Consider the following 14892-nt stretch of genomic DNA (forward strand, 5'->3'; position numbering starts at 1 on the left):
AGCATTATTTACAATAGCCAAACTAGCTTAGGCAGATGGAAACTGCCTAAGTGTCTACCAATCGATAAATGGATAAATAAAATATTATATTATATATGTATATTATATATATATGAATATTATTCAGGCATGAGGAAGAACGAAATCTTGCAATGGGTGGACCTTAAGGGTTTTATGCTAAGTGAAATAAGTCAGTCAGAGAAAGACAAATACTGTATGATCTCATTTATATGTGGAATCTTAAAAAAAAAAAAAAGAGCTCAGATTGGTGGTTGCCAGAGACAGAAGGGGGGGGCAAAATTGGTGAAGGGGATCAAAAGGTACAAATTTCCAGGAATAAAATAAATAAGTCATGGGGATGTAATGTACAGTATGGTGACTATAGTTAATAATACTGTATTTCATATTTGAAAGTTGCTAAGAGAGTAGATCTTAAAAGTTCTCATCACAAGAAAATAAATTTGTAACTATGTATGGTGATGTATGTTAACTAGATTTGTTGTGGTGACCATTCCACGATATATACAAATATAGAATCATTATGTTGTATACCTGAAACTAATATAATGTTATATGTCAATTATATCTCAATTAAAAAAGAAAACACTCTATAATATTCATAGTGTATTGCATGTTTACACATGTATCAATGAATATTAAAGATTATATGGTCTTATTTTAAAAAAAAGAAAGAAAGATGGAGAACCATGAAAGCCTGTTGTGCAATTCAGTTTGAGTCCAAAAGTCTTAGAAAAGGAGACTGGAGAGTGAATGATGTAAGTCTCCACCTGGGTCCAAAAGCCCTAGAATCAGGAACGCAGATGTCCTAGGGCAGGAGAAAATGGATGTCTCAGCTCAAGCAGAGACAGGGAATTTGGCCTTCCTCTGCCTTTTTGACCTACTCAGGCCGCCAATGGATTGGACGATGCTCACCCACATTGGTGAAGATGATCCTTTTTTACCCAGTATACTCAATCAAATACAAACCTCTTCTAGAGACACCTCACAGACACACCCAGAAATAATGTTTACCAGCTATCTGGGCATCCCTTAGCCTAAACATAATTAGTTTCACACATCAAATTAACCATCACACCTGCCTTTCACCACTATTCTCAGAGAGTTCATTCAGCCTTTATACCAATATCTTCTGGCTACCTGGCCTGAGAATGCCTCAGCTTCCTCAACAAGAAGGGTCTTCAGCTCTGTTCCACTTCAGCCACCCACAAGCTGGGCCTTGTAATCACCAAGAATTGCTCCACTTCCAGAACCTGGAACCCGGAGGTTCTCTCTACCACCCCTTTCATCCTACCTTCCCCCAATACCCATTCTTCATACTAAATCTGGTCCATTCCCTCAATAGAACCTTTTAATTCCCACAATATAACTATTTAAACTCTACCTACTCTAGCACTCTAGCCTCCCTCAACTCCTTTCCATCACGATCACCATGCCAGGACCTCCCTGGTGGTCCAGTGGCTAAGACTCTGCACTACCAATGCAGGGGACCAGGGTTCCATCCCTGATCAGGGGACTATATCCCACATGCCACAACTAAAGATCCTGCATGCTGCAATGAAGATCCCACGTGCCGCAACTAAGACACGGCACAGCAAAATAAATAAATATTTATTTTAAAATTTAAGAAAAGATCACCATGCCAAGGCGCAACCCTGGGTCACCGCTTCCTTTGGATCACTCTGATTCTGCTCACAGACTGCCCACAGTTGCTGGAAGAAGTCAGAAAAATCATACCAGGTACATTAGTTTCCTAGAGCTGCCGCAACCTATTACCACAAAATTGGTGCCTTAAAACAACAGAAATTTATTTTCTCACAGTTGTGGAGGACAAGAGACCAAAATTATGGTGTCAGCAGGGACAATCTGCCTTCAAAGGCTCTAGAGGAGAATCTTTTCTTGTCTCTCCCAGCTTCTGGTGGTTCCTGGTTGTTCCACTTCCAGGACCTGGAACCCGGAGGTTCTCTCTACCACACCTTTCCTCCTACATTTCCCATACCCTTTCTTCATACTGAATCTGGTCCATGCCCTGGTGTTCCTAAGGTTGTGGTAGCATCACTCCAATCTCCATCTTCACATGGGCTTCTTCCCTGTGTCTCCTTGTCTGTGATCTCCCTCTTCCTTTTCTTGTTAGGGTAACAGTCACTGGATTTAGGGCCCACCCTAAATCCAGGATGACTTCATCTCGAGATCAATAACAAGATTACATATGCACAGATCTATTTCCAAATAAGGTCACATTCACAGAGGTGCCAGGGGTTAGGGCTTGGACATATCTTTTGGGGGGACATCATTCCCAACACTACACTAGGTCACTGCAGATTCTTGCCTTGCTGTTCTCCTCAATGCTATCTATGCATGTCCAAATCTAATGCCTCCAGTTTCAAGCACAATTTCTTCTGCAAAACATTTCCACAATTTCCCATTATAAGCAACCTCTTCTTTCTCTAAACTCCCATCTGTTTTTTGTTCCTAATTTATAGCTTTTATCAATTTCTACCTTCTATTGATGATATCTGTGTAAGAGAGCCTTACACTTTCTCTGGTTACCTGGGTTGCAGAAAGTGTCTCATTAGCAGACTTCAGTGTGGAATCTTAGCTCTGGCTTGAATCATTTATGTTATTCCTGCCGCCATTGAACATGCTGCCCTGGCCCCTCTATCCTAAAGGTCCTTGTCTTTCTCAACAAAAAGAGGCTTATGATTCTTAGTGATTCTTATTCCCTAACCAGTTCTCTGTCTTCCTACCTCTTTGCTTCTGCTTTCCCTCAGTGCTCCGCTCAGCAACCTGTCCCTTTTCTACTTCCACCTCTCAATCTCCCACCTTGTTCAGCCCTATGAAGCAAAAATCTGCCACTTAGGCCGCTGATGGCTTTCCCTTTTCTCTCCTCTACCAGTTCAGTCCTTTGCTTGGGGCTTTCTCCTACCCCCTACACCTGGCCCACTAGATAGCCTTAACTTTCTTTAAGAACTCTCCCTTCCCCTTCTTGCTTTTCCTGATGGCCTTAGTTCCCTTCCTTCTAATATCCAACATGATTTCCATCCCACAAAGTTACTGCATTTTTCTTTTGTGTTCCCATGGTTTGTCCCTACTTCTATGACAGTACCTTCTTGATCAGTTGCATTAAAATTACTTGTTCAGGTTTTGCTAACTTCGCCCTTCCCACCCACATTACACTCCAATTCTATCTGTATTTATACCTGGCAATGGGTTTGGGATGTATGTGTTCAGAACTATGGTATACTGGGTACAGACATCCAACTGAAATGGTAGAAGATAAGAAAAACGATGTGGATTCGAAGAAAGAGCCCTTGAGCTCACAAGAACAGTTCCAGTATTGCCTTCTGAGTATACTGATTCTACTACCCTTGAGGATGGCCTTTTCCATTTCAAACAAAAGAGTCTTAATGATTCTCCCCATTTCTGGATACTGGGTTGCATTTAACTTAAAATGCAGCTGATACAAGAAATATTCTTTCATTTCCCCTCATCCTCCTCCTTTCTAGCCCTCTTCCAACTGTTCAGAAAATTCTAAGACAAGAGTCATGGTACTGGATTAAGAAATGTTTCTTTTAATTAGTGGCTTCTCCTCACTTCTTTTTCTTTTATAATTCCTGCTATAATTCTAACAGGTTATATGATCTATGCTAATTTCACAATTATTTCTATTATAATGGATGGTTTAAAGCATTTGGTATGAATTATGCTGTTCTAAAGCAATTAAAGTTAACATCTAGAAACTGGAAAAGATAACTATTAATATATGACTCTCCGCTGGACTATAAGGTTGTTTAGGATAAGGATTCTATAATTTTTATTTCTATGTTTCTAGGACGAATGGTCCCTAATACAGGGGAGGTATTCAATCACTGAAAGACTTTGTCTCTCCCTACTCCAGTTTCTCTGGGAAAATGGAACTATCTGACCCTCAGCTCCATGATTAGAGGCAGTTTCTTTTTCGTGGAGCACAGGAAACCTATAGAGTTTCCCAAGGGTGTTGTTGATATTTGAGACATACTTAGTGAGGAATATCAAAAGTAATAAAGATAATCACTTTCCATTCGGGTATGGTGCACCCAACCTTATGATTGATGCAAATGTGAGTGACCCTAAGTGAATGAGAGAAACAAGGAAGGAAGGTTGGGAAGAAGCATCTTAGATTGCAGTGCATTCTAAGGAAAGTCAGCTCCCCTGGAGCTGACTGAAGTGATGCCACCATGTACTATCTGCTATCCCACATGATTTGTTGTTTTGTCAAGGAGGAAGGAAAGAAGGAAGGAAGGAAGGAAAGAAGGAAGGAAGGAAGGAAGGAGGGAAGGAAGGAAGGGAGGGAGGGAGGGAGGGAGGGAGAAAGGGAAGGAGGGAGGGTAAGAGAGAAAGAGAAAATAAGGAAGGATGAAAGGGAAGGGAAGGAAAAGGAAGAAAAGGGAAGGGAAGGACAAGAAAGGAAAAGAAGAACACATACTCTTTGAAACCTTAGAAAACAGCTGCAACAAGAAAATTTTCTTTACAACCGCTTCTATGTATAGGAAAGGATTAAGTAAATATTGATATTATTCCATACTTCCAGAATCAGATGATCGTAGGCTATAAGAGGCCCTAGAAAGAAGCACTGCAGTAATTAGTAGTTGGTGAAGGGTTTCTGGTGCAATGGAAAAACATGCTTTGATGCCATCAAAATTGAATTCCAAGTAACACTCACAAGCACTGAAAAACTCAGTTAATCTCTTTGAGCTGCAATTTTCCCATTTATTAACAGCAATAATAATACTGACCCTATAGAAGAAATGGAAGGATTAAATTGTGGGACAGCATATTTAGAGTGTCTTTCACAGTGCTGGGTGCTTAATAAATGGTCATTGACTCTAGCTTGGGAGGAGAGGCCAGTGTAGATAGGAAAGATAGTGTAGATGAAACAAATTCTGGAGCTTTGAAGAAGATAATTAATTATTGCAAGGAAGGAATTGTCAAGAAGGATGAAGAAAAGTGAAAAAGCAAGTGAATCTAGAAGCAGGAAAACACAGCAAAGGTCATGCCACAAGAACAGTCTTGTTAGGACTTTGACCTAAAAAACATTTTTGCCAGGCCTTGCTGCCACTGCCCCGGATTCTCAAGGCCATACCACTACTGTGAACGGTTTCTATACTGTCATGTATCTTTGCATTACTCCCACATTCAGAGTCTTGAGTGGGAATGTGTCAGATTGTCAGAGACTAAGTAACATGCCCACACCCTAGCATGAGAAGGATCTAATCCGTTTGTCCTCAAGAGTCCCATAAAAGGACACTCCCTCTAAGTAAAAGGGAGTTAAGATGGTGAGTGGCCAAGAAAAGGACAAATGATTTCTGTATTATTTAGAATAATGCTAGCAACTGTAAAAAACAACCCCCAAATTTCAGTGACCTAACATAATAGAAGCTTATTGTTCACTCATCCAACATTCCAGTGTAGGTGTTCCTCCACATGGTAGGCAGCTTTCCTCCACATGGTGATTCAGGGACCCAGGCCTCTTCCATCTTGTGACCTCACCATCCCTACCCGTATTCAACTGGAGAATGGGGAAGGAGACAAGTGGAAGAGGAGTCCTGCCTCTTAAAGATCCCAGCTACCCCTGGATACAGGAGCAAGCTTGGCAATGTGGCCCCTACCTGGCCAGCCTCTTTTTAGCAACAACTCCACACTACAGAAAGGGGGTCACAAAAATTTGGTTGCCAGGTAGCTGTCTATGCCACATCCTCTACTGGGTCAATGTATGTGGTAAAATGTATGGGGTTTGGGGACAGGAAACTAAAGATAAAACCGCCCTGAAAAGATGGGGAACTCTTTGAGTAGGGGATTTGGAGAGTGGAGAAAGATATAGTACACCAGGAACTTGAAGTAAGTGGGGAACATCAATCCTGGGGTGCAAGATAGTCTGAACAACCCAGCACCCCTGACAACCTCTTTCCTATGACCGTTGCACTGAGTTCTTTCTCGGTATAGGGCACTTGGTAAAGTGCAGAGGTTGACAAGTGTGACATAATGGTAGCTATCTCCAAGAGACTTCTAAACTAATTGGGAAGATGTGGGCATGGAAGGATAAATTTTGTTTTCTAGGTAGCATTTGGGAAGTGTCAGGTGAGCGGTGGGGGCAAGTGCTATAAAAGTTCAAATAGGAAGTTATCACGGACTGCTGAGGGCTTAGGGCAGGGGTTTAGTCCAAGTCCTCCAAGAAATTTACACCCAGACAGGATTGAATATGTAAGAAATGTATTAAGGTGATGCCTGTGAGAGAAAATGGGGAGAGAGCCAGGGGAGTCTGGGAGAGACTCTAGACTGTAAGCATAAGGTAAATCTGACCCTGAGTGAAGGAGAGAGGAAAGGACCAGAGGTGGGCTGGGTGGAAGCATCTTAAACTGCAGAGTAGGTTAAGGAAAGTGGAGCAAGACCATCAGGGAGTCCTTAAGCAAAGTCACCCTCAAGATGAGTCCCCCATCTCCCAGGAACTTCAGTTTCTCTGCCACACTCAGTCATTGGCTGGGAGCAGCCTGCAAGATGTGTGGCCTCAGAGTGAATCCAGCCATGGAATTCAGAGAGCAGTAGCTGGGGCCCTTGGTCAATTATACTCCTTGCAGTTGGAGATCTGAAAGGTACATTCTCACAGCCACCATAGTCTACCCTCAGCCTCACACGGATCTACCTCTTCCCACAGGTTTGGGAAGCAGTTCCTCTCTGGTCCTGTGGGCCCTTCTTCCTGAGAGGAAACTCACAAGACGGCATTTAGTAGCACAAGCTATAGTCTGTGTCGCTAGAGTTGATCTCAGAGCCACAACTGGTATTCATCCTCTCCCTCCTTTACCATCCATTCACAAATCCCCTCATCCTCAGCAATCGCCTCGGCTGGTCTTGTTGACTTACCTGGTGATGTGACCCAAACTTTCATTCTGGAAGGGTCTGAACCATTGGTAATCATACGTTTCCCAGGCCGGGTTGCATTGTGTGTCCATTCATGGCTACAACAGACAGCAACAGGAGGCACCCAAGTGGATCGCTGGTTTCCACATGTGTTCCTCTTTGTCCCTTTTGTGTAAAAGCAGCCCCCATGCTGATCAAGGTCAACTACTCCTGATGGATAGTCATTCTTCTCACTTGCTGGTGCCTGGACACACCGAACTCAAAGCGCCCTGGCAGCAGCTGCAGCTTGTAATTCAATGGGGTCCTTGTTATAGCCTCTGGCACAAGTGTGCCCTCTTTGGGGACTTGGACGCCTAACCTGCAGAATCAAGAGTTGTGGGTACAGGAAGCACAAAATTCCTCGGTGGGGCATTGGGTGTCATAGTAAGTGGGGTCACTTCTGCTTGGTTCCCAGACCCATGTATCCTTCCTAATGAGGACACAGCGCCATATAGAGGTCTCTGATTAATACATACACTGTGTCTTGAAGGCAGGCACCCGATCCACCCAAACCCTATACCGTACTTGCTACCTCTATCCATTACTTCAGTGTCCTTGGAAGGCTATTGCAGACCTGCCTTAGCTGAGCATTTTAATGTCTCTAAAGCTCTGCTACTCTAACAATTAGGTCTTCATCCTGCCACTCAGCTGTGTATTCCCTTCCCCTGATGGAGATAAAGGTCTCTTTGTAAGCTATCCCAAAGGCCTATGGCTCTCTCACTTAACCAAAAATTGCTTGTTGTTAATGGCCTTCAGTCTCTCGTGATTTCTCTGCAGGCATCAGTACAACTTGGTAGTAACTACCCAATTTTACTATCTTTGTAGGCATTGTTCCTTCCCATGTTTTTCAAATGCCTGTGTCATCACATCTGCCACAGCATTCCCCTCCACTGGGCCATTTTCCCAGGTTAACACTGGTGGAATCTTTAGCAACTGAGCTACCACCTTGTGCCAGGAACTACCTATGCCCCACCTACAAACCATGTTGGCATTCTCTTTGGATGGCAGTAGATGAGTCAGTCCAAGTTTCTATCTTACCACCTGTTTTCTTGGACCACGTCTGGTACCACTTGTGTAAGTCCAGGTCCCTGAGAAATGATGCAAAACAAGATTAATCATGCAAGAAATGTGCTAGAGGAAATGACTATTGGAGAAAACGGGGAGGCAAAAAAGGGAGACTGGGAGAGCCATCAGATTACAATGCAAGTCTGATTCTGAGTGAAAGAATGAGGGAAGGAAGATTGGATGTAAGCATCTTACACCCCAGTGCAGTTCTAAGGACAGCTTGGACAGTTGTTTTAGTATTTCTCAGAGTCATCTGTCAGAGGAGTCTGGCATCTCCCAGGAATGGGCCTGCCTTAGTATCTGTGCCATGCTCAGTCATTGTCTGGGAGCAGTCCATGGGAAGCAAAACCTTGGTGCAAACAGTGATGAATTGCAGAGGGCAGTAGCTGGTGCCCTCATTCAATTATGCTCACTGCAATCAGAGATCTGAGAGGTGCATTCTAGTGGCCTCCACGGCAATCTTCATAGAGGAGGTGAAATAGGGTCAGGGCCTAGAAAATAGGTAGTAATTAGTTAAGTAGCAGTGGGCAGAAGATACATGCAATGGTGATTGGTAGGCAGAGTGTTCTAGATAAAATAAATGGGGCACTTTATCTGAAGAGCACCATATCTAAAAGGCTCATTTTAGCGATGTCATGGGAAAAATGATGGAAGTGTATGTAAAAATAAAATTGTTGTGGGCCTTGAATACCAAGGTAAGAAATTCAGACTCTATCTTATTGGCATTGGGAAGTGATGGACATATTAAATCTACATTTTACCCACCTTCTCAGTAGCCTTGAATACTAATGGTCACTCTCTTCTTTTTCACTTCCTCCTTCATGAAAAATTCTCTTGGCTTCTTTGACATCACATACTCCTAGTTTTTCTCCTGTATCGTTGGCCACTCATTCTCAGTCTCCCTTGGGCAGTTACTCATGACTTTAAATTGGGTGGTTTGCCCAGAGGAGAATATAAATGGGGAAGAGCAAAAGTCTAAGGGTAGAATTAGCTAGTTAGTTAGTTAGTTAATCCATCTAAGCAACTATTTCATGATTATGCCATTCTCAAACCTAAACTCTTCAATGGATTCTCAATGTTCATATGATAAAGCCAAACATTCTTTTTAAAAATATTTATTTATTTATGGCTGCATTGGGTCTTAGTTGTGGCACGCGGGATTTTTCGTTGCAGTGGGCGGGCTTCTCTCTAGTTGTGGCATGCGGGCTTCTCTCTAGCTGTGGCACGTGGGCTTCAGAGCACATGGGCTCTGTAGTTGCGGCACATGGGTTCTCTAGTTGTGGTGTGTGGGCTCAGTAGTTGCGGCACATGGGTTAGTTGCCCCATGGCATGTGGGATCTTAGTTCCCCTACCAGGGATCGAACCCATGTCCCCTGCATTGGAAGGCAGATTCTTAACCACTGGACCACCAGGGAAGTCCCGACAAACATTCTTAACATTGTCTCTAAGACCCTGCACGGCCTAGATCCTACCAATCTCTATGACTCATCTAGTACCATCCCCCCATCTCTCTGCTCCAGCCAAACTGGTCTTCTGTCAACTCCTCAAAATCACCATGCTTCTCTTCTGCAGGGTCTTTGTCTTCACTGGGTAGAAGGTTCATCTCTTCCCTTTTCAGTACTTAAGGTCTACTCATCCTTAAATTTCAGTTTAACACTTCCTTAGAGAAGCCTTCCCTGACTTCTTTAAATCAAATGCTTCTGTTATATGTCTCTTATACCCTCTCCTTTTATTTGTAATTATCAAAGTTGTCATTTTATATTTATTTGTGTTAATGTTTGATTAATGTCCATTTTGTCAAAGTCTCCAACAATACTATAAAGGTACATGAGGGTAAGGACTGTGTCCATGTTATTTTTCTAATATCACTTAGGACAGTGACTGAAATATATTTAACACAGTACCTTAAATAATGAATGCATGAATGAATAAACAGTAGTAGTTCTTGAGCAGAGGAGGGTGGTGAGATTTGTGCAAATTAGAGACTTAAATAGCTTAATAAGTCAATACTGAGTAAGATAAATTATAGGTCTAGGAGGCTTACATTAGAGGGTCTGGCTAGAAGTCAACTGTAAGTTTGAGGTAAAGAAGGTACACTAGGGCAAAGGCTAAGATGCTGTATAAAAGGACCCCTAGATACAATGGCCTAAATAAAATAGCAGTTTATTTCCCGCCCAGGGATGTCTTCAAAGTTTACTTGCAGCAACATTCACTGAGTGTTATTTAAATAGTGAAAAATGAATAACCTCAATGTCCAACAATGGCAGGATACTTAAGTAGATTGCAGTATTACTATTCAATGGAATATCATGAGCTGTTAAAAAGTCATATTGTAGAACAGTGGCTCTCACACTTCTGTGTACATTAGAATTACCTGGAGGGCTTGTCAAAATACAGCCTGCTGGGCTCACCCCCAGAGTTACTGATTCAGTAAGCATGGGGTAGTGTGTGAGAATTTGCATCTACAAGTCCTTAGGTGATGCTGATGCTGCCAGGGACCATGATTTGAGAAACACTGTTGTAGAAGAAAATTTCACAAAACAGGAAAAAGCCTATGGCATATTGTCAAGTGAAAAAAATAGGTTCCAAAAACAGTTTCCAAAATAGAATTGCATTCATGATCTCATTTTAGTGGAAAATATATATGTATTTGTGTACATATAGAGGCTGTAAAGACATGCAAATTGTTAACAGGTGGATTTACAGGTGGTCATTTTGTTTGCATTTATAAATTGTTTGCAAGACTTCCCTGGTGGTGCAGTGGTTAAGAATCCATCTGCCAATGCGGGGGACACGGGTTTGATCCCTGGTCGGGGAAGATTCCACATACCGCGGAGCAACTAAGCCCACGCGCCACCACTACTGAGCCTGCACTCTAGAGCCTGTGAGCCACAACTACTGAGTCCACATGCTGCAACTACTGAAGCCCGCGTGCCTAGAGCCCGTGTGCCACAACAACTGAGCCCGCGTGCTGCAACTACTGTAGCCGGCATGCCTAGAGCCTGTGTTCCACAACAAGAGAAGCCACCACAATGAGAAGCCCACGCACTGCAACAAAGAGTAGCCCTCACTCACTGCAACTAGAGAAACCCCGCACACAGCAATGAAGACCCAACACAGACAAATAAAATAAAATTTTTAAAAATTTTAAAAAATAATAAATTGTTTGCAGATGTATAACATCTGTAATAAGGGAGTTTGTTGTCATTGCTTTTAATTTTTTTTATCGTGGTAAAACACACGTAACATTTACCAGCTTAACCATTTTTAAGTGTACAGTTCAGTGGTATTAAGTATATTCACATTGTTGTGCAACCATCACCACCATCCATCTTCATAACTCTTTTCATCTTGTAAAACTGAAACTCTATGCCCATTAAATATAATAATGCTCCATTATCCCCTGCCTCAGGCCCTGGCAACCACCATTATATTTTTGGTTTTTATGAGTTTGGCTATTCTAAGTACGCCATAAAAATAGAATCATAATAATCGTAATAAGCTGGTTTGTTATTGTTTTTAAGAAAAAGGGTTGATGAAACTTGTTGGGGGAAGTGGTAACCCCAAGGTTATAAGCTTTAGAGAAAGAGAGAACAATGGCATAATGAAAGAATAGAGAAGAGCAACGTGAGACTTGAATATTGGGGAAATGACATATTCAGTTTTGGATACATACACTTTAAGGTGACTACAGCACATCTAGGTGAAGAAGAAAGCAAGAAGCTAGAGATGTGAATCTGAAGCTCGAAGAGATGTAAAAGTAGAGATACAGATACAACAGTTATTCAAGAAGAAGGGGTCGCTTAATCCATTAGAGAGGATGAGTTGCCAGAGCGGGGATATGAAATAAGAAGAGCTAACAACTGTGGCCTGAATTCATTCATTCAACCACGCATGTGTCCATTCAAAAATAAATGAACTAATACTTCAGGCCCTCAAAAAACTTATGGTCTGATAAGTGAGAGATGTAAATAGCTGATTTCAATTTAAGGGTATCTTAAATGTCAAACTGAAATAGGAGGAAATAATCCACTAGTGAAAAAGAGAATACACAGACATAGGAACACTCAGACAGTGCAAAATCGCGGAACAATGGAGAAAGAATGTTTTCAGAAGGAAGATGTAATGAATGATAAAAAATTTTTTTCAGAGCGGTCAAGGAAAAGAAGGGTTAAGATTTAGTAAAGTAGATTGATATTGTTGAATTGTACCTTTCCTTTGTTCCAGAAGTGGGACTGAGGTCCCATAGCTGAGGATAATGAAGCACAGGACCTCAAATGTTGCAGCCATTTTCCTCAGGACTGAGGCAACAAAACCAGTCCTGCTACTACCAGACACCACCCCAACCTCTCTCTTCCCAGTTCATAGGAAAAGAGAGAAGAAATAGGAGATCAGAGTCTAGTCTTGTGGTTGTGTGTTTATGGCAAGAGGCTTTTTGTTCCCCTCCCAGGGAAACATGCTTTTCCTCTATTCTCACCACCAGGTGAGATTGGAGTCAGGGTATGTGGGAAAGGGAAGCTGATTTCCTGGTTGAATGTATTCTTGAGTAGGAGACGATGTAAGCAAAGGGAAAGGAACAGAAGAGAGATGTCAAATGGGCATTGGAGGTAGGCTATGGAGTAGTCTGAACTCCCACCATTTTTCATAGCAAGAATGAGTAATTCCTGTTAGATGGGCCCTGAGGAAAGTAGCCACGATTGAACCATTTTGGCTGTACCCCACTTCAGGAAGCTATCACCAGGCCAGGGGGTGCTGGCGGTAGGAGACTATGGGATAGAGTGCTGGGAGTGTGAACCGAAGAGGTCCTGGAAGTGGCCAACCCAGAGATATTCTCCCATGAATATCTGGGCACATGTGAGTGGACACCCAGAAGTAGTCCTAGAGAAATACAAACACATACCCAAGAGAGACCTTGAACTTAGATGCCTACCACTCAGAACGTCAGTTGCCAGTTAATGTTAGCCAGAGAAGTAGTGGCAACCGTCAGGGTAAGAACTTCAATCCTTCCCAGTTGGGCAGACCCTTGTCCAGACCCACCCCAACCATTAGCAGGGCCCAGGACAAGAGTACACATGGCAGCTTACATACCATATGTCTAAATATTTACAAGTTATAAATCAAACTAACAAAAAACTTTTAAATAAAATATGTTTCATCTTCCTACTTTGACAAATATATTTTCAAAACAACATGGAAGGCCAGGTTACAATCTAGAATTTTTGAAGTCCTTGGCATTTCACACCAGAATGTGGCAGCACAGGTAGAGTTGGTCTCCCAAATATGGCTCCTGGCCCACCTCCCTTTTCTTTTTACCTTGGCTCTTCCTCATTCTTCAAGGTTCCTAACATGCTCACCTCAATCCAAACATCCAATCTCTATTACCAACTGCTGTCCCTTGGTCATTTCTTAGACTCTTGGGAAAATCTCCTTGGCTCTGTGGATCCCTCTACCTGACAGGAGGAGAGGTTTCCCCAGAGTTGCCCTTGCTAATCTGGGTTTAAGGGTGCTACTGTCCTGTCCCTCTTTCTCTCCTATTTGTACCTACACACCAAGAGGAGCTAGATCTTGAGGAGTGAAGGGAGAGGAAGAGATAAGATTTTAAAACATTTTGAGATTATAGTTTGTGGCAGAAACTGCTAGTTGCCATCCAAAGTCTATTCTCTCCTTCTTCCTTGATAGTAGAACTTCCATTTTACTTGGCCAGTTCATGCACCTACTAAAAGACTATTTCCAGACTCCCTTCCAACTGGGCATGGCAAAGTGACTAAGTTATGGCCAAAGAAACATAAGAGAAATGTTATACAGGCTGCTTAAAATTGGAGACTGCTTAAAAGGCTCTGACTCAGCTGGGAAGTGGGCCCTTTTGTTTTCCCTTCCTCCTTACTGTTTTCTGAAATGCTGAAGCTTCAGTAGCCATCTTGGACTATAAGATAATCTTGAAGGTAGATGTATTTGCATGGTAAGGTATAAAGACAGAGCCTGAGTCTCGGATGACAGTGGAACTACCATGTCAACTGTGCGTGGCCTACCTCTGGACTATTTTTAAACATGAAAGAAATAAATTTCTATGTTGTTTAACCATAGTTATTTTAGGTTTTCTGTGATTTCAGTCAAACCTACTCTTGATTCAAAGTTTTAAACTAGACTGGACTTTATTAACCAGAAAGTTATGGGCTCTACTTAAGATGTAATACAAGGACAAGAAAGGACAATTTAATATAGCATTGTTGAAAGTAGTGATTGGACAATAAATAAGTCAAACAGTACGGGCCCTCTGTGAATATAGCTTCATTAGAATGGTGGGGGCATAAATCTGATTTCAAGAGATGAAAAAATTAATGGTTAATGAAAAAATTGAAATAAGGTTGAATTCTACCAAAAGTTTGACAGATTAAAGGAAGAGAAAGAAGATGAGGTCAGAAAGATGGTCTGAAAGAAGCATATGGCATAGCTAGATAGAACTGAGAAATATAGCAATGAGGGACGGAGGGCTGAAGAAGTAAAACTTGGGAAAACCATGGAGCAAAGTCCTGGAGGAAGCCAGAAAGAGAAGGGAAGAATGAATGATGGGGAATTATGGAATATTTTGATGTAGAGAAGAAGGAGATCTTGATTTTCTCCTTAAAGTAGATGTAAGGTCTGCTGCTAAGAATTGGAAGGCAAGGAGGGATGGGAGTTCAAAGACATGAGAATGTGGAAAAGGTTTGGAACAGCCCATACTGTGGCTAAGAAAGAGCTAGAACTTTCAAATAAGACTTCAATAGTAAAAGGAGCTACCATTTGTGATGCCTACTGTAAGCTGGTTGTTACGCTAGTATTTATATACACCACCTGACTAAAAATGAAAGATCTTTCCAGTTTGCTGCTTATCTCTAT

This window comes from Balaenoptera borealis (genome assembly GCF_965194805.1).
Source record: "Balaenoptera borealis genome assembly, chromosome: 5".
NCBI classification, from domain to species: Eukaryota; Metazoa; Chordata; class Mammalia; order Artiodactyla; family Balaenopteridae; genus Balaenoptera; species Balaenoptera borealis.